The 19,830-nt window shown below is 40.4% G+C and overlaps 1 long non-coding RNA gene and 1 pseudogene across 1 annotated transcript in view; both read left to right on the forward strand.

Annotated features, from left to right (window-relative positions):
• The window catches only part of LOC107196701, a 23,563-nt gene extending 19,611 nt beyond the window's left edge, over nt 1-3,952 (forward strand). The window contains exon 2 of the long non-coding RNA XR_001518143.2: nt 2,870-3,952. This is a non-coding gene — a long non-coding RNA (uncharacterized LOC107196701). The remainder of the gene's footprint in view (nt 1-2,869) is intronic.
• Nucleotides 3,953-4,351: 399 nt separating this feature from the next.
• LOC107196675 lies at nt 4,352-7,308 on the forward strand (annotated as a pseudogene).
• The last annotated feature ends 12,522 nt before the right edge of the window (nt 7,309-19,830 follow it).

Genomic DNA, 19,830 nt, shown 5'->3' on the forward strand with positions numbered 1-19,830 from the left:
AACCCCATGGATATTGCTGTTAAAAAAAAAAAAGAAAGAAAGAAAGAAAAGAAAAGAAAAAGAAAGAGAGAAAGAGAAAGAAACTTGACTTTTAGCTTACACTATACAACAAAATCACTCAAAATTTACCAAACAACTTCTCGAAGCAAATATTGGTGATAATCTTTGCAGCCTTGGGGTAGGCAAATATTTCTTAGTCAGGTCACAGAAATTGCTAACTATAAAAGAAGAAGCTGCTAAATTTGACTTCATTAAAATTAAGAACCTCTGCTCTTTGAAAAACATGGTTAAAAAAATGAAAAGCCAGACAGGGAAAAAATATGCTCAATACATATACCTAACATAGAACTTCATTCAGAATTTATTAAGAACTCTTATAACTTATTTATAAGACAAACAACTGGTAAAAAGATGGCAATAGATTTAAACATATACTTCTCAAAAGAAGATATATAAATGACCTATAAGTACATGAAGGTCAAGTAAAGTTGCCAGGACCTATCTTTCCTTCATCTTTTGGTTCTATATCTCTAGTTTGCACTGTTTTCAGCCAAGCCTCTTCGGAGTGGTAGCAGTTTGGTTGCTGCAGTTCTAAACCTAACTTTCCATCATTTCAAACCCGGTGAAAAAGAGCCAAAATATTTTTTTCTCAGGAGTCCCGGTCTAGATTTTATTGTGTCCCATCGGCTCTGATTGAGTGGATTAGTCTATATGGCCACATATTGGACCAGGCTGAGGTCACATGCTCTACCGCTTTGCTAGGCTGGGAAAGCGAGAAGTAGAATCCTAGAGAAGGAGCCTTCAGGGAACCCTTCAGCTTCTTTAGTAGGATGTCAGGCTTTGGCTTACTGTCTCCTATTAAATATCACATAATGTAGGAGCAATAATTTTCTATATGGAAATCAGGGTATGTGAGAAAAGAATGGATGTTGAGTGGGAAAAAATAATCCACCACCCTTACGTTTTAGTAGCCTCTTCATACTTGAAATGGTCAATTGTTGAGAGAACCTTTGCTTCAGATTTGGCTTCCAGAGCTACGCCAGCCATTCCAGCTATGACAGAATGAAGCTGAAAAGGGTCGGAGAGGCCGTGTCCACCTTATAAACATCAGGTTCAACCTCAGCAAACAGCCTTTACCATCACTTAATAAGCCAGTAGCCCAAGAGACCCACCAATTCCCTAGCATGTGTGCAGGATAACTAATTTCATGATCTTGAACCAAGATGCTTCTTTCATGATCCAGAGAAGAAAGAAGGGCAGTGTTTCTAGTCTATAAGCATTAGCATAATCACATTGCTTCATTACACTACCCAATGACAATTGGTAAATTAGCATCAGCTAATTATTTCCCTTTGAATAACAATTCCCTTTGAATTCCAAAGGGAATTCAAACCATGAAAACATATTATTCTGGGAAAATAAAAAAAAGTTAATAGAAGTACATTATAATTTAGGAGCCAAAAAGTATTAATGATGCTTTTTACACTACAGGTTTTCATTGTATTCATATTATCAAACTTTATAATAGTGAGATTATTATATGTGCGTTTAGTTTTATTCGTTAAGATAAGCTAAAGGAAAGGAAAATTCCTAGTAAGGGACAGAATTTTATAATCCTTAATTTTCAAGTAACCTAACATTCCAGAATTCTTTCCATTTTACACTTAGGTTAATTGAAGCAGGAGGCATGGTTGTGAAATTCCTTAAGCCACAAAGCAGAAGCTTACAAAGAACACTATTCTTCTAAGATCCAGCCTTTAGAAGGCAGTATCATGTTACTTCTACTTTGAAAATGTTGCTTTTCAAGCCCCTTTGGGTTGCATGCTGATCTCATTGCTAAAGGGCAGGTTCAAACTTATGTAGTGGATGTTGAAGTTTGTATGATCAGAGTTTGTTTGCAAGCAACCAAAGCTTACACTGTATGATTTATTCTTACAGCATTTCTGGCAACCATGCAGAACTAGCCTTGGAAACTGAGTGGAAGCAAGGGAGCAGGATGAATCTCAACCAAAAACAAGCCACAGACCCAGTCTAGTGAGGAGCCTTTTGTCATTCCACTGAACATTTTGCTGCCAGTGAAAAATAGGTGCCACTAAATAGGGGTTATCAGATAAAATATAGGATACCTAGTTAAATTTCAATTTTAAATAAATATTTAAAAATGCATAACTTTTTAAAGTATGTTCCATGCAATATTTAGACATATTTATACTAAAAATATTTTTAAATTATTTTTTTATCTGAAATTTGAATTAAACTGGATCTGTTGTATTTTCATTTGCTAAATCTGGCAACTCTACAATGGATGTACCATTTGCTGTCCCTGGAAACAAGCTGCCATCTGCCACTCTAGTGGATTTTTGCATTATGGGTTCTAAAAACAACCTGATTGAGACAGATAGGTGTCATCAGTGGAGTCTCTGCTACAGGGCCCTGCTCCAGCTGCGAGGGTGGTCAGAATGCTGATGGTGTCTCTATCATTCATTGAAAATGGCCTCTGTCTTTCACCGTCTTAAATTTCTCAGATGTAAGGGTGGAGCAGTAGTGAGATTCAGATATTGGGGGAGAAAAAAGATAAATGCCTACCTTATTTTCTTGTTAACATATGCTCCTTCTCTTTCTCATTGTCTAGTGGCCTGTGAGTTGGGGACAAGGCATAATATAATTCTCTTTGCCAGTGACCAGTCCAACCTAGATTTAAGCCAATTAGCAGATGACATCTCCTTGGCTTCAAGTGTTGTTTCAGGATTGGGCACATAACTCAATCTGGGCCAAGGGGATGAGAGGAAAGTTTACTAGAAGATTTTAGGGGAACTAACCTTATTCCTGAGACCTGCATTAAGTAAATAATGATCTCATCTTCCTCCAGATACTATTTTGTGTAGTCGCGAGGCCTGGAAATTCTGCAGCTATTTTGCTTCCATCCTGAGATGAAGAACAAAGAGAGAAAACGAGGCAGAAAGCGGTAACTGCAGAGAAGTAGAGCTGGAACTGCTGGATTAAGTCTCCCGATGCCTGTCCCACATCTGGATGTTCAGTTATGTGCACCGATACATTTTTGTTTGGCTTAAGCACATTCAAATTTGGTGTTCTTGTACTTATAGCCAAAAAACAACCCAACTGAAAAAAAATTCATGAATGTATGAGCCACTTTTGTAAGCTTATCATTTGTTGAATTCCGAAAGTTCAGCATAATGTGTTTAACTGAATTAGAAATTACCGCTATTATGAAATTGTGAGGCAAGGATTAGTATTTAAATTAATGCAATATAAACAACTATAGATTTGCTTCGTTAGGCCAGAGAAGGAAGCAGTTTATGATTCTTGCCAGATTCTTGCTTTTTTTGCATGAATGGCCCCGGAGATGAAGCAGCCTCTCAGGAAGTCCCCTCTGAGGAAACATATTTAAATTCCTGGAAAGGCCTACGGTGCAAACATAAATAGTATTCGAGATAACTGTACCCTCTCTTCTTCTTTCTCCATGGGATGGACAGCTGCTTCTTTGACCTGTCTAGCCACCCTCCCCACTTCTTTGGGTAATAACGCCCTGCTGCTCCTTTGGATAACACCCTTTCCTCCATTCCCTGGAATCTCAGAGGGACCAGCCATCCAGGTACCTACCACACCTGCTCCCTACCACTAGGCCCAACGGTGTGCATGCAACTTTAGGCTAAACTCTGTCACAAGAACTCAGCTCTCTAGGGGTCTGATGCAAGAAGGAAAATCACTGGTGTCATTCCTAATAGGGACTCTTTTCTGAGTCTTGATTCCTCCCCACCCTGGCTTTGCTTAAGGTAGCCAGGGTGAATTTCCCTTACGTGCTGCCAAAAATCTTAGCTGATACTCTCCACCTAAAAAGTCCTCAAACACAACCAAGCCTTTAGGAGTTACATTTTTAATTTTTACTTGGCATGTGTTACTATAAGTCTGACATAAATCTCTTTATAATTTCTATCGTGTGCCTAAATTATCATATAATCAATTATAAAAACTTTACTGGGAACTAAAGTATAGGAAATTAATGAGTATTTTTAAGGATTATTTTTAAAACCCACTTAGCACTTATTGTGTCTAAGACATTGTTTATTTGTTTAATCGTCATTATAATCTAGTGATGTACTATCATTATCCCCATTTTACAGATTTTGAAACTGAAGCACAGCAAGGTTAAGTAGCATACCCTAGGTCACACAGCTAGTAAATGGAAAAGCTGTGATTCAAACCATGACCATCTGATTTCAGTCCATTCTCATCCACTGTATAAAATCTGGCATCATCGAATTACTAAGACAAACTATAAAATTGACTTCTAATGAATAAGATTAGTTATATGCAAAAGAGTCTTGATACAATGTCTTCCAGTCCAGAAGTAAGAAAGATGAACAGAGTTGGCTGAAGTCCCTGGGTTCCAATTTTCAACTTTCTGCCAAGTCAAAACTGTGTAGGCTTTCCCTAGTAAACACCTATGGAGTTATTCACCCATTCATTCAACTAAATGTGCTGAGTACATGCTAAGTGCTAAGCACTGTCTTGGGCTTTGAGGTGATGGCAGTGAACAAGCAGACGAAAATCTTTGCCCTCACGGCGTTGGTGTTCTAGTGAGGAGTTGTGATTCTACCGCCACATAATTGAAAACGCCTGAATTTCTCTGGCTCCCGATCGTTTCCATTACTATAATGAATGAAAGAATGGGTTCATCTGAGGGCCGTGCTGAGTCTGTGCACCTGTGCCACGTCAGCAGGCCTCATCCTTCCAGAGGTGCACGAGGGAAGGATGCTGGCTCAAGACTGCCTGGCAAAGGCGATATCTGCTGGGAGATGGTGACAATTTGTTACGTGTCCAGGATTTCACATGAATAAACCATTCACTTCATATAGTTTAACACATTTAATTCTCACAACAACCTAAGATCTAAAAGCAGTAGCACTGCATCTCTTAAGACTGCTGCCTCATCTTCATTCTTTCATCCCCCTTCCCAAAGGAATACGCTTTCTTTCACCCCACACCTTGGACGTGAACTTCTTGCCTGAGGACTGTAAATACCAGTTCAAAAACAGAAAACTAAGAACCCACAATTCTTCTCAAAATACCAGTCTATTTTTTCAGAGGAGTTAATTTCAGAAGGAAGATAGGCCAAGCTTGTAAAAACAACTTACATGGATCCTACCGGTAAAATATGAACTTGGGAAACTGCGACACGTACAACCAGGAAAGGAAGTCAGCCGATGGTGTGGCAGTTCTGGGGAAAGATACGTTCTCTTCATTGTGAACGTATCTTTCCGGGGAAGCAGTCTGACCACCAATGGGAGGCTGCTGCCTAGAATTCCCTGCAGGTGTCACAGATGATAATGTCCTAAAGCAGCTGCTCTTCGGGAGCTTAAGGGAGAAACTGGCTATAAAGGTGATGTTGCTGAATGTTCTCCAGCTGTATGTGTGGATCTGGGTTTGTCAAACTGTACCACACACATCATGATAGTAACTATTAATGGAGATGAGGCTGAAAAATATCAGACCCAAGTCAAAGACAGGGGATGGAGAATGCGTGAAAGTAATTTCCTTACTAAAGAATAACCTGCTGAAGAGACTCGTCGCTCTGGTGACTGAAGAATATCTGATAGTAGATGTCAAAGTTTTCCCGCTTCCTGGTGCTGCCCTTTTGAGATGTCCTTCCTGAAATGTTAAGGCCAAAGGATAGTGGCCAAATGCCTTTGCAAACAAGACCACTAGGGCTCCTTCACTAAGATTTTATATTCAGCTGAGTTTAATGTATATTTGAAATTAGCTGTTTCACAAAAGAAAAGCAACAAAGAATGCAATCAATCAATTAATTAATCGAACTTGCCAATGCACCTGTGCTGACTCATATTCTCTGAAATTGAGGGGTATCTTAGAAGCCATGGCCTCGCTTAAGGGGTGTCAGCAGAGCAGTGGTCATGATGGGGACATTGCCTACAATACTGGGCAGATATTGAAAACAGTACCATGTTTGCAACATTTCAGCTGAATTACAAGCATTGTTGATACTGCCAGTAAGATCATTTTGTAGAATGGGTGTCAGTGGCCTGGAAGAAAGTCTCCCCCGCCTAAAGGGCTGGGTGTGGCTGAGGTGTGTGTGGTTGAGAGCTTTCTTCTGCTTGGCTAATCCTATTGATGGAACGGAGGGCAGTTTTGTATGAGAAAAGCCTCAGTCATAAGAAAACATTGTGTTCTGGTTAATTGGTAAGTTTGATTTTCCAAGCTTAGTAGTAGATGAGGTGTCTTATCATCAAGGCCATCTTGGAGTCAATAAAATACAGAATTATTATGCTCATTTTACATTTGAGGAAGCAGAGACACAATAATGTGAATTAACTTGCCCCAAACCTCGCAGCTCGCAAGTGTCAGAGCCAGGGTTTTATCCTGGACTATGTAGTGGATTTTGAGTCTAAATGCTCAGTTAACCATGGTACTGTACTATTCCTCAGTATTCATGCATCTGGTTGAGGAAGGTTATTACAGCCTGATTTACTCAATTAGCCAACCAACCGATTCATGGGATGCCGACTACCTGCCAGATATTGGCATATATTGGAAACAGGGCCAGTGGTGAGCAAGAATTTGGAGCTACTTTCAAGGAGCATATAGCTTAATAAGAAAATAGGTCTTAATCACATAACAACAGGAATAAATTTAAAAGTGCAACTGTGCAGTAACAGGAAAGGGAACTATAGAGTGCTATTAAAATGTAAAATGAGGGGCCCCTTTATAACCTGGGAAATCAGATAAGGCTTCCTGGAATAAGAGTCTTTTGAGCTAAAAGTAAATAGGCAAAAAGGGTGGAAGGAGGAGCTTTCCAGAAAGAGGAAACAGCATGTAAAACAGGCCTCGTGTGGGAAAGAAGTTAGCACCTTCCCAAACTGGAAAAAAGCGAGTCGCTATAGTGTGTGTGTGTGTGTGTGTGTGTGTGTGTGTGTGTGTGGCGTGTAGATGGGGGCCAGAGTGTTATGAGATGAAGGTAGAGAAGGAGGTTGGGTTAAGATCACCCATAGCCCTGTAGGCATATTAAGGATTTAAGTCTTCATCCTAAAAGCAAGTTTCATTGTCCCTTTGTCTCATTTATTGTTCCTTAGCTCTAATTCTATTTCAGTAAATCTGAAACTGCTCCAAAGTCTGATTCACTCTCTGTGGACAGGAATAATTTTTCTGAAAGCCCTTGATAGGTAGCTATACATGTATAAGGTATGATTGTTCCTCCTGCTATACAAAACAGTGAATTGCTTGCTCTGGCTCAAAATATGATGAAACAATGAAAATTCATTTTTCACAGTTCCGGAGGCTGGAAGTCTGAGATCAGGGTGTGGGCTGGTCAAGTGAGGGCCCTCTCCTGGGTTGCAGACCTCCTGTATCCCCACATGGCAGAAGGGGCGAGGGGACTCTGGAATCTCCTTTGTAAAAGCACTAATCTCTTTCATGAGGGCTCCACCCTCAGAACCTAATCACCCAGAGTGTTATGAGATGAAGGTAGAGAATCTCCTTTGTAAAAGCACTAATCCCTTTCATGAGGGCTCCACCCTCAGAACCTAATCACCTTCCAAAGGCCCACCTCTTAATACCAGTACCTTTGGGGGTTAAGATTTCAACATATGAATTATGGGGGGTGGGGGTGGGGGGAGTGGTACAGACATTCAGACCATAGCACTGGTTCTCTAGATTTAAAATTATATATAAAAAGATAGTTGAAACAAAGTTCATTTGCCTATATATAAATATGTGGCATAGAGAGATGAATGCAATATAGTGAAATCATATATAACATACCGTATTTAATTAATTCGAAGATGCATATTTTCCCACTGAAATGGGGACAGGTCTTACAACTGAAGGCATGTCACATGTTGTCAGTATCTCTTCTTTCTCAGTGATACATAGAATAGTAACCTTATAGTCAGAAGTGTCTCAACAACGTAGAGTGTACAAGAGTCAAGTTCCCAGAAGTAGAGCCTAAGACAGGTATGGAGTTTACACAATTCATTGAGGAACGCTCTTTTGAAAAGCCTATAAGAGAGTGAGTGAAGCAAGAGAGGGAAAGGGACAGAGCCACGCAAGGTCTTAGGTCAAGACTAGCCTCTGGCTGATCCTCTGAAGCCTGAACCCCATCACAATTCTACTCCCTTGAGGCAAGGGCCTCTCATGCCCCCAAATTAGTCATTGACTATGGGCTGCCTTTGTGGGGTCATAACCTCCTGGGCAAAGGGCTCCCATCAGCCAAGGGTAATTTTCAGGAGAAGGAGGGCAGCTGGGAGCACTATCAGCCAAAAGTCATGACAACTAACAGCGGGGTATCCACTTGGTGTAGGGGATCTAAAGGACATTACAGCGTCCACCATAGATATCTTGCTCAGCTTTGCAGTTCTTAGTGCCCACAAAGTGAAAAGCAGCTTCTCTCAAGAAGAATGATCATTCTCCTGTTATGGTGTGATTTGCACTGTCCTCAATAATATCCTTAGGGTAGACTCAGTTACCAAATGTCTTAGGGCTGTTTTCTTCCAGGTATCCTGAGGACAAGGCAATCAGATGCTGTCAGAAGCCATAGCCACTACATTCTGATCTGTGTGTGGCAGATCTGGCCGCCAAAAGAATCCACAGATTCCAACCAAGTGTATTTGTTGGGGGGTGGGGAGGGGGAAGGGAACCCAGAGGAAACCATAAAGTAGGTGAAGTATAACGTCTCCGTCTCCTGCCCCACCTTTCCAGAATCCTGTCCCTGCTCCTAGCACCCTTTTCTCCGACCATTTCACTACTGCCCTTCCTCTTCCTATCTCTAAGTTTGAACTGTTCTCCAGATGTTTCTTTCTTTCTCCCCCTTCTCCACCCCCTCCCCAAGAGCTTCCCTTAAGCAAAAAGAGTGTTGAGAATTTGATGTGTTAACACCTGGGTATATTTGCATTTTAAAGACCACTTGGGAGAGGATACTGTTTACCATAAGAAAATAAATAACTATTGGTGTAGTTTAAGGCCTCAGTGACACTTTAAATCCTTCGACATGGACAAACTCCTCATACAAACTATAAACACAGGGGGACTGAAGAGGAAAATGGCAGAGAACATTGCTCTCTCACTTTGGCATTCAGGCCAATACAGGCCGTTACTCTTAGCTAATTCTTCCTCTCCCTTCCTGTATCCTGGCTTTCCCTGCACAGAGGAGCAGCTGGGTGGACGGCATCCCCAGGCCCAATCAAGGGCAAAGACAGGATGGAATAATTCCAATATATTAATTTTCCCCATTGCAGTGATAACAAAGTAACAGCAATGGCACGAACAACAATTACTGAATGTTTCCTAGGTATCTGGGCTTGTTTTGATCCCAGACTTTGTAAAAGAAGTCACTACTGCACTTCCTGGTTAATAAAAGCTAAACCCCAATCTTTGCATCCTTTTTGCCTGGATCATCTTGAGTACACATTGGAGCTGACCCAGAAACGAATGCTAAAATTTTGAGAAAAAAAATAATTTGACCAATGAACTCTTTCATAGACTTAGATTTAGCACTGAGGAAACTCTGAGTCAATTAAAAAAGATGTAACAACAAGATAGAGGGGTGGGATTCTAAGGATACAAAGCTGAAAGAGCTTAGAGATCACATGATGCCAACTTTCTTGTTGTACAGGGAAAAAAATTACTTCCCAGATAAAGTAAGTTATCCAAAGCCACAGAGTCCAAGGAAAAGACTTGGGAGGGTAGGGTGACATCCTTATAAGGGCTGGCACCAATGAGGACTTTGCTAGATTTAAGTTATTATTTTAATATGGAAAGTTTAATGAGAGCTGCAGTTAAATTAAGCTGGGGACGAATAAGGACTGAGACTGGAGAATGGCTTCTATATGGTTAAGTATATTCATTTGCTGAGAGTAGATTATTCATCACACTGAATTCTTTTGTTGAGCAGCTGGTGAAAAGGGCAACCACCACCTCACTGAGGTGTTTCCAAAGGCGGTGCCACATCTTGGTGGGAAATTTTAAGTCAAAACTATTCTTCACTATTTCAAGAAGGAAGCGACGACTTCCTTCTCTAGTGTTTCTTATTCCCCAAATGTAGTCTATCAATGATTTATAAAAGACTGTGTGCAGTTCACTAGTCAATTATAAAGGTCAATTTTTGGTCCTATCTTACCCTACCCTACCCTACTGTGGTTAAATATTGTCGGCTTTATGAAAGGCACTAAAACACAGAACTTCACTCTCTTTGGATGTCTCTATCTGACGAATAGGCTTTATTGCACATTATACTAGAGTCTGTTGAAGGCTACAAAAGAAGTCTAAATAAATAAGTAAATAGAGAAATAAACAAATAAATAAAAATCTGTTCATATGTTCACAGAGATTATGATGTGGCTGGAACAGTAGAAATGAAAACACAACCATCCTCATCACCTTCCTTATTAACACCCTCGAACACTCGCTATGGACGGGTACCATAAAAAACACTTTGTGGGCATCATTCCATTTAATATTCATGTGGACCTTTTGGAGGTAGCCATTATAACTTGGTTTACAGATGAGAAAACTGAGCCCCAGAGAGGCCTCCCGTCTGACAGCAGCTGAGTCATAACTGCAAACCCAGGTCTCTCTGACTTCAGAGCCTGTGAATCTTCCATTACTGTACACTCCCCTTGCAGGAAACTTTAAAGCAAAACATGATGAGTAATTGCCAACCCGATTCATCAAGATAGAACTAGCCCCACCGTGAAGCAGTTCCGTTCTTGAGTGATGCTGATATTTATTCTGCGTGGCTTTGGATTTAGTATACTAAGTGCTCACCCTCGTAGTGTGACCTGTATAGGAGCTGATTGTAGCTTTGTAAAGTATAGAGAAGCTATGACATGTGTGACTTATTATGTGTGTTAAAGACAAGATAGAGAATAATGTAGACACCTTTGCTCCTTCCTACAGGTCTAGTTTATATACAATGAATGTATTAAATTTGAGCACATTATCTTTTTGCCTTCCAAACCTGTACTTCTAGGTAGAAATGTATTCCCGATATTAGTTGAAATCTTAGGGTTTTCTGTGTGAGTTGGGAAGCAGTCATTCAATAATGACCAAGACTCTACTAAGTGCCTGGTAATGTCCTCAGTGCTCTACACACAAGGATGGAAAAACCCAGTCTTTATCTTTGGGAAGCTGAATCTCACTGGAGACAGACAAAGGGTTGCCAAACTTAGCAAACAAAAAATGAAGGACACGAAGTTAGATATTGTATGAGACATACTTATACTAAAAGATTATCTTTGGTTTATCAGAAATTCAAATTTAACTAGGTGCCATGTGTTGTATTTGGTAACCCTAGGCAGATATAAAAATTCACCACACTCTACAAAAAGATGGTGACTAATGGTTGTACATACAAAGCTCCATAGACACACAAGAGAAGAAACTCTTTTTCTGTCTGAGATAGCCAAACAAAGGCAAAAATGAACAAATATTGAAGGGCTTTGGCAGAAAGGTGAATGAGTCACAATTTCTTTCTGCTATCAATAGAAAACCATCCAATCTATACTTTTTCTTATTTTTTTTATAAAATCCGATTTTAGCTAAATAGCCATTTCACAAAACACAGGCCATGGACCAATGTTACTGTTGAGAGATAATTTCAGGTAATTATTCTGATGATTTGGGTAGCATTCAATAACTTTGACTCATGCAGGAAGAATGTTAATTCTTTTTCTGTTTTATTTAAAACTCTTAATTTTATTTTTATGTGTACACTAAAAAAATTGATAGACTTTTTTAGAGCAGTTTTAGGTTCATGAGACAGTGAGCAGAAAGTACGGAGAGTTCTCATAGATCCCTTTCTTGATTCTTTCTTCTCTTTCAATACTGTTTACTCAAGAAGAAGGTCTTAATCTGATGCTATTCTCGCATTGAAAACTGTCTAATAGTTCATCCTGTTGAGGGGAGGGGAAGAGAGAGAGAGAGAAAGAAAGGGGTGGGAGGGAGGGAGGAGAGGTCGAAGAGGAAGAGGAGGAGAAAGAAGGAAGAGGAGAAAGGAGAGGGGAGTCTAGGAGAGAGGGAACTCTGCCTTTGAATCTCGGACAAACCACATATCAAGTTAGACTTGAAAACAAAAACCATTTTGTTTTCAATGTATTTGTTTGTGAAGTTTTCTTCTACTTCCGAGAATAATACTCATCTTCTATTTAAGGTTTGGTGATTAAAAGATTTGTTGAAAAAAGATTTGTTCATATACGAAAAACGTGAATAGATTAAGTAAATAATAATAAGAGCGGCTTGTGAATGACTAGAGTTTGCAAAATTCAGGGCTAAGGAATCCTGGCCGAGGTTACATTCCTACCTGGTCGCCAATTCCCTCTTGGACTTTTTAGCTTTGATAGAGGAGTTTCTGGAGAAACGCCCATCTTTTATTTGGAGAATGAAGAAAGATCATGTGGGGGTGCCGTGTCTTCACTGAAATCCAGTATGTCGCTTAAACTCTTCCTTCACTGCGCTTTTCTGCCCTTTATTTTTCATCTAGCCACACGTTTCTGTTCTTAAAAGCTCCGATGAGGAAGAGTCAAATGAATGCGTCCCTTTAAAAAGGAAACCTAATACCTAATACTTGCCCTTGATCTTGGTGAAATAAAAAAGGCTCAAGACCTTTAATAGCAAGTACCCATGACACATCTAATAATTCGTGGTGTCACACAGACTTTTTGAGGATGTTTCCTGGGAGAGATTAATATGTTGGCAAAAGAAATTCCTCTGAAATCCATTTCCTGGACCAGAGTGCAAGGGCCTGAGTATAACACCAATAAAAGTATTGATGGAGGCAGATTTTATTAGCTTTTAGAGAATCTTTTCATATTAGTTGTTTTTCTAATTTTTTCTAGCACATCTGGGCTCACATTTGGACTCAACCATTTACTAGCTGTGTGACCTTGAGTAAAAGGCATTTCATCTCTCTGAACTTCCATGATTATAAAATGAGAACTGTATTATCATAAGTTTGCTTGAGCATTAAATGAAACAGAGTGTGGATTTCTTAAGGCTCATTATTTATCACAAGTTGCCCTGGTACATGACTGTGGTCTAAACTCCAGGGTCTATTTGCATTTTACCAGTTTTTCCACTTATGTCCTTTTCTTGCTCCAGGCTCCAATTCAGGGCATCACATTGCATTTAATTGTCATGTCTCTTTAGTCTCCTCTAGTCTGTGCATTGGGCTGGATACCAGAGAATTAGAGACTAGCAAGAGAAAATGCCTCCATCCTCTGGGAGTGATCCAGTCTAAATATCCTAAAAGTAAAGATAAACAAGTCAAGGTTAAACAGAGGTCAACCTCCTTGAGAATAACTCACTCTCTCACCTGTTTTCCACATCACTTTGCCTTTGTATAAATATTAATTAGAGCCTCTCTCACTGTAATTCCTGTAGCTTTGATTGGACATGACTGCGTCCTCTGCTGAAGTGGTATTCGTACTTTCTGCATCCCTAGAATAGGCCTAGTGCTAGCATGAAAAAATAAATAAAACCCTCGATTAATGATGTGGGATGAATGAATAAAGGAATGGTTGTAGAATCAGTTGACAGCAAGAAAGGCTCTGGGGAAATACGATGTAACGTATGTGCTGGGTGGTTATAGGTGGGAGTGGGGAGGGAGGAAGAAGAAGAGATGGGTGAGGAGGTACTGGAACTGAAAGTAGGGAAGGTCTCAACTTGGTCTTGACCTACCTCACAATTTTGCCAAGATTATCTTTGGATGTGCCCCACCGAAAATGAGGGGGAAGAAGGATTTTAAATTTAGACTGCAATTTGTTTTTCTAGGTGAGTAAAATGTAGCCAGAACTTTCTTAGCACATTAAAGGCATGCCCACTGCCGATGAAAAGCTAGGGAAAAGACTTTGTTATGGTTAAAGAACATTATTATCTACCCTGGAAGGAAATGATGCAGCAACTCTGGATGCCTTCCCCTGCCTCCCCTCACCCTCCTTTCTCTTTAATGTAAACTTTGAGAGATGAGAGAACTGTGCTTGGGAGTCAGGAGGCTTGGAACAGACATGTTCAGCTGGACCAGTGCCCAAAGGAGGAGGCCAGGCTCTCAGGAGGGATTGTAGGCTTGCTTCAGTGAATATGGGACAGGCAAACAGACTGCTGGCTTGAGGGGGTCAAAACATGTTGACTGCGGAACTGCAAAAGTCCTTGTAGAGGTTGGAAAAAGGCCCCAACAAACTCTAACTAGCATTTCATTGCTTATCTTGGATACTGATTGACCTGGGTGTGAATCCTGGTTCCTTTGTGGTCTTGGACAAGCCAACCTCTGAGTCTATTTCCTTATCTGTAACACTATGAACCCTTAAGGGTTGTTGCGGCTGTATGAGATGATGCAGATAGTGCATGGTGCAAAGAACTGGGTAAATTGTAGTTATGGTTTAGAGTCCTGGAAGTGCACATTGAGATATTTTACTCGAAACCTCTCTAAATGGCTTTTATGTAAAATCAGGGCAGCAGACAAGATGGTCTGAATTTTTTTCGATACTATATTTTGTTAAGCAGTGTAACTGGTGGAATTTAAGATAAGCATGGGATATTATATGCCCAACTATACTATTTTTCTTAAATCCTTGTTCTCAGTTTTGGCGTCAGATGGCCTGAGGTCTAACGTAGATTATCTGGGCAAACTTGGGCAAGTCATTTAACTCCATTGTGTCTTGTTTTTTTCCTCTGTAGGAAAATAGGGATAAAAGTAGTACCTCGTTTATAGGTAGCAGTGTGGGAGAGCTAAATCTTAACCAGCTCACAGAAGGCTATTACGCACATCTTTTCCCAGCTCCATGTTCTGTGAGTCATGTTGACAGTTTGAAATCTACCAAGTATTTACACCACAGAAATTGGCAATCACTACAAACCGCACACCTCACCTCGCCCCAGAGAGCCAGTTAAATATTTACCAGTACACAGCTACTCACAAGACTGCTGCAAAGGTTAAATGAGGGATCAATGCAAAGGGCTTAGATATTGCCTAGCACATATGTAAGCCTAGCTGTATATATGTACTTTTGTCCGATGATATTTGCTTTACGTTTTTACTTTAAAAATCTATTTTCAGTAGGAGACACAATATTTTAAGTCTTTCTAGCAAAATTGTTTTTACCCTGTGATCCTGCCCACTGGCTAGTCTTTCCTGAAGGCATAGTCTGGCTGGTCTCCTGAACGGAGGAGATAATGTATGCTTGTGAGTTATTCTCAGAGGCTACTTTCCAACACAAGAACTGGGAAGTAAAGAAAACCTATCTATAGCAACAGAAAGGGTGATTCAGATGAAGAGAGAAAAGCAGAGGACAGAAATACTCAGAATTTTCCTGGGCTCCCCATATCCCTTCTTTCATCATTTCCGGTCTCGTGTAAAGGCTGGCTCTATCTCTGCCTTTGGATTCTATGAACCAAGTTTTATCTTAAGTGCCTATAATTGTGCTCAATAAATATTTGTTGAATGCTTAATAGATGCTGCTTTTTGCTTAAGCTAGCATGTGTCAGTTTCCTCTAGATTCCAAAGAATTCTAACAAGGCACGTAGATCCAATGCTTTGTTAAAATCTCAGTTAATAATGGTTAGGAAAAGTTGGCTCTATTCTATGACTTAAGACCCCTAATGTCAGCCCCATGGTGGGCACAGTTCTTATAAGAAGAAGACATCTTCTCTGAGCTCTAAATGTCTGAGCTCTAAATGTCTGAGCTATCTCCGTTTGAAAAAACATATACAGATAGAAAAACGACTTTCTGGCTTTTGTTTTTGTGGGATTGTTGAAAAGATTTATAGAAGAATTTTAGAAAGGCAGCAGGGGAGAGAGAAATGACACAGTTCAAGGTAATAGAATTTTGTATCACAGATAATGGCTTAATTGGGAAGAGGCCTCTATATATCTGAAGCGCAGCAGGGCAATCAGGCACCGTGAAGAATCCCTTCTTTGGCGATCTCTGGAGAACCTTCTAAATGAACATGTATTAATTAGCTGTGCAGAGTCTTTGTTGTGCATGTCACAAAGACACTGCCTAAGGAATGTGCTCAGAGTAAGTAGAAAGGACACCTCAGAGAATGGAAATGACACAATCTCTGATAGCGCAAGAGTGTTAAGCAATTTTGCAGTGAGCTTGCAATATGAAATTCGACCTGTAAAGCATTAGGAGAAACGCCACGAGAACATTATAATATTTGCTGGAAATAAAAACACGAACATAAAGAAAGATACTGCCTAAGGAATGTGCTCAGAGTAAGTAGAAAGGACACCTCAGAGAATGGAAATGACACAATCTCTGATAGCGCAAGAGTGTTAAGCAATTTTGCAGTGAGCTTGCAATATGAAATTCGACCTGTAAAGCATTAGGAGAAACGCCACGAGAACATTATAATATTTGCTGGAAATAAAAACACGAACACTTTGCTGTGGCCTTTTAGAATGTTGCAAGTATATTTTGTCTTGGAGATCAGCTTACATTAGTTCCTTAATCTTCGTTTCCAGTTTTTTAGCATCAGCTCCACAGAATTCAAAAATCTGTTCACAAATACACAAAGGTGAAATATTTATTGGTTCAAATACTGCAAAGATTTGAAGCTTTGAGTTTTGTTCCTGCTTGTCGAATTATCCTCTATTGTCATCGTCTGCAAGATTCTTTAAGTATAAATATACATTAAACACACTAAATTCATAATGTTTTAATTGTCTGGCAACTTTTCAAAATTGTTTATGTTAGTGTTTTGCCAGATTTATATAATTTTCCATCATATTCCTCTAAACTAAGGACTAAAACTTATAATGTTAGAAATGTGGAAACTCAATCACTAAAACGTCACAGAGCCTTTACCTATCGGTATTGAGGGCTTGTTAATACACATAACGTGATTTCCTGAAGTCAAACATCTTGTGATTCCCCATTCCTTGACTTTTGCCCACGTACTGTATTGCAATAAGTTGCTTCTAAGAATTACATTTTCTTTTCAAATGTTCACATCTCTGAATCAGGATGTATTTCACAGAGAATAGAATATTTTATTTGGTACACTTTTCAGTAGTATATAAAATAATGGTGCATCTGTCAATGAGCATCTCATACTTGATAAAACAGGGAGGGACATTAAAGACCTTATTATTCATGATCACTTTAGTACCAATTGTATGATGTAGTTGGAGAGAAGGATGAGTGTGGGTAAACTGAAGTTGGGATTAAACGAAGACTTGAGTTTCTAGTGAGGGAGGTTTCAGCGGCCAAAAAATAGTGTTGGGACTTTGGGGGCAGGGGTTGGAAACGTTTAGAAGTAACTTCAATGCTTAGTGCGCAGCAGAGAAGAAATGACCCCCCACATCTAATGAGTCTGCTTCCCCAGGCAGCATTCAGTCTGGGTGCTGCCTGTGGGCATCATGGTTCATTCTAACTCTTTAAAGCAAACTGCTGCCTTTGACTCTGTCTTGATCCCATTTCACTTACCGGCTTGACCGTGAATCCACTTCTGTAACAGCAAATTGCTCTTTTGAATCTTGAGAATAGGGTTACCTAAGTGTGGGTGCAGAATTTCATGATTTATCTGGATTGTCTGGTTTGTAGCCATCTCCTTTATAAATAGTTCTCTTGGCCTTGGCCACCATGGGAGGAAGGTGTCAGAAAGAGTCTCTGTTCCCTAAGAATCAGGTGGCAGCTGGATGGTGGCTCGAGGCATGAAGAGACTTTCATAATCCTCTGAGGCCAGAGCAGGTATCACGACAAGAACATAGGTAGCACTTGGCCATCTGGATGACCAGACTTGGCAGGGAGCAGGAAAATGATACTAAGCTTAGCTAGTGAGCAGAGTGCCAAGTCCACTGCCAGGGAGCCAAGGACCACTGTGAGGCAGCATGCTCCATAGAGCAAGAGGTTGAAAGAGAGGGGAATGCTTTTTGAATTCTTTTCACTTGGGGGTAGCAGGACTTCCTGGTCAGCTCAATTTGGTCTTAAAAGAGCTTCGTCCCTAACTAATGCTGGGGTGGAATGCAGGGTGTGGAATGCAGTTTTATTCTGTCTTTCCCATGGGAGCTGGAAAAGCAAGCGTTACTATTTCTGCAATGGCACTATGTCTACAGTCCTTCTCTTGTGGCTTCTGTCCTAGATTCCTCCCAAGTCTCTCTCTACCTCAGGAGTAATTTGACACAAGTGAAGGCACATGTAACAGCTGAGCAGGAGACAGACACTGGCAGGGATGGGATGGGGAGTTTCCAAGTGTGTCTGTTTCCCATCACCACTGCCTTGTAATTCTAGGCAGTCGCCTGGACCCCCAGTGGTCTATAAGAAGGTATTTTTGTTATCCTTATGGTAATAACTTCAATGAATCTGATTATGCCTGCTTATTTGAGAAACTCTCTTACCACCAAAGGCCAATGTGCAGCCAAAGAGAGTTTGGGGGCCCCTAGAGATGGGATTCTCTTCTTGGAAATGACCGTCCCTCATGGAGGGATGGCACAGGCTCTAGGGATGTAAGAAACAGGAAGGCATAACCCTGAAGGGAGATTTCCAGGGAGGAGTGATTTCCATGACCATGGAGTTATGACACACCTATGCTGTGACATGTGGACAGCCACCAAGGGCAAGCAGAAGCCACGCATGCAATAAGAGCCTTGGCTACTGTGGAATTTGACCCCTCTTTCTTCTAGATACATTGAATCTAGCACAGGCACCATCGCCCACCCTGTTACCTGAGCCAGAAAACCGAGGCCACATTTAAAAAATTCATATACACTCAGACAATTGCACAAAGTATAAGCATAAAGTTTGGACAATTACTACGAAAGAGAGCGCACCTGCACAACCATGTCCAGGTCAAGGTAGAGAGCTTTGCCAGTGCCCAGACACCTCCCTCTCCACCATGACCCTGTGCCCAAAGGCAACCACTAATCTGGATTTTTCACCATAAATTAGTTCAGTTTGTTTTTGAACTTTTATAAATGGAATTCTGCAGTAAGGATTCTTCTGTGTCTGGCTTCCTTCACTCGACATGGTGCTTGTGAGATGTGTGTGTATAGTGGCAGTGCATTCATTGCTCAGTGTTTTTTGGTATTCTATTGCATGACTATAGCACAGTTTATCTATTTGGCTATGACCAGAAGTGCTGCTAGGAAGATTTTTTTCCCGCATCTTTGTGGGACATCTTCGGGGAGCATATGGATACTTGTTTCCGCTGGGTTCTGATGAGTATCAGAATCTGGGATTACTGAGTCCAGCTTTAGTAGGAGATACTGATTTATACTCCACCAGCAGAGGGGTGTTTTGGCCGCTCCATATGCTTGACGACACATGATATTGCCAGTCTTTTTTGTGTTAGCTGTTTTGATGGCTTTCTGTGATATTAAATTTGTCACTGAACTCTATGGATTTTACCTCGTCAGCTTTCACCTGGACTTTAGTAACAGCTTATCATTTTTTCTCTGCCTCCAGTCTTGTTCTCCTGAGGTCCCCTCTCCCCCTTGAAGCTCAAGAACCCAAATCCAGTCATGCTAGCCTTCTTTATAAAACTCTTCAACATTTCTCCTTTATCATAAAATTCAAACTTCTCACAAGGATTCTTTGATTTTGTCCTGTCTACATCTACTGCCGCTCCCTCCTATAATCTCTGAGCTCTAGCAACACTTTCTATCTAGATTCATTTAACAAATACTTAATGAGTACTTACCACGAGCCAGACCTATCATGAACAAAACAGACACAATCCCCTCGCGAACCTCATATTCTAGTGATGATTTAATAATTTTATACTATCGTTGTATTAATACCAAACAATTCCTGACACATCGAGATTTAACTCATGAAGCCTTCCCTGAAGTTTTTCTCTGCG

The sequence above is a fragment of the Pteropus alecto genome, unplaced genomic scaffold (genome assembly GCF_000325575.1).
Source record: "Pteropus alecto unplaced genomic scaffold, ASM32557v1 scaffold111, whole genome shotgun sequence".
Lineage (NCBI taxonomy): Eukaryota > Metazoa > Chordata > Mammalia > Chiroptera > Pteropodidae > Pteropus > Pteropus alecto.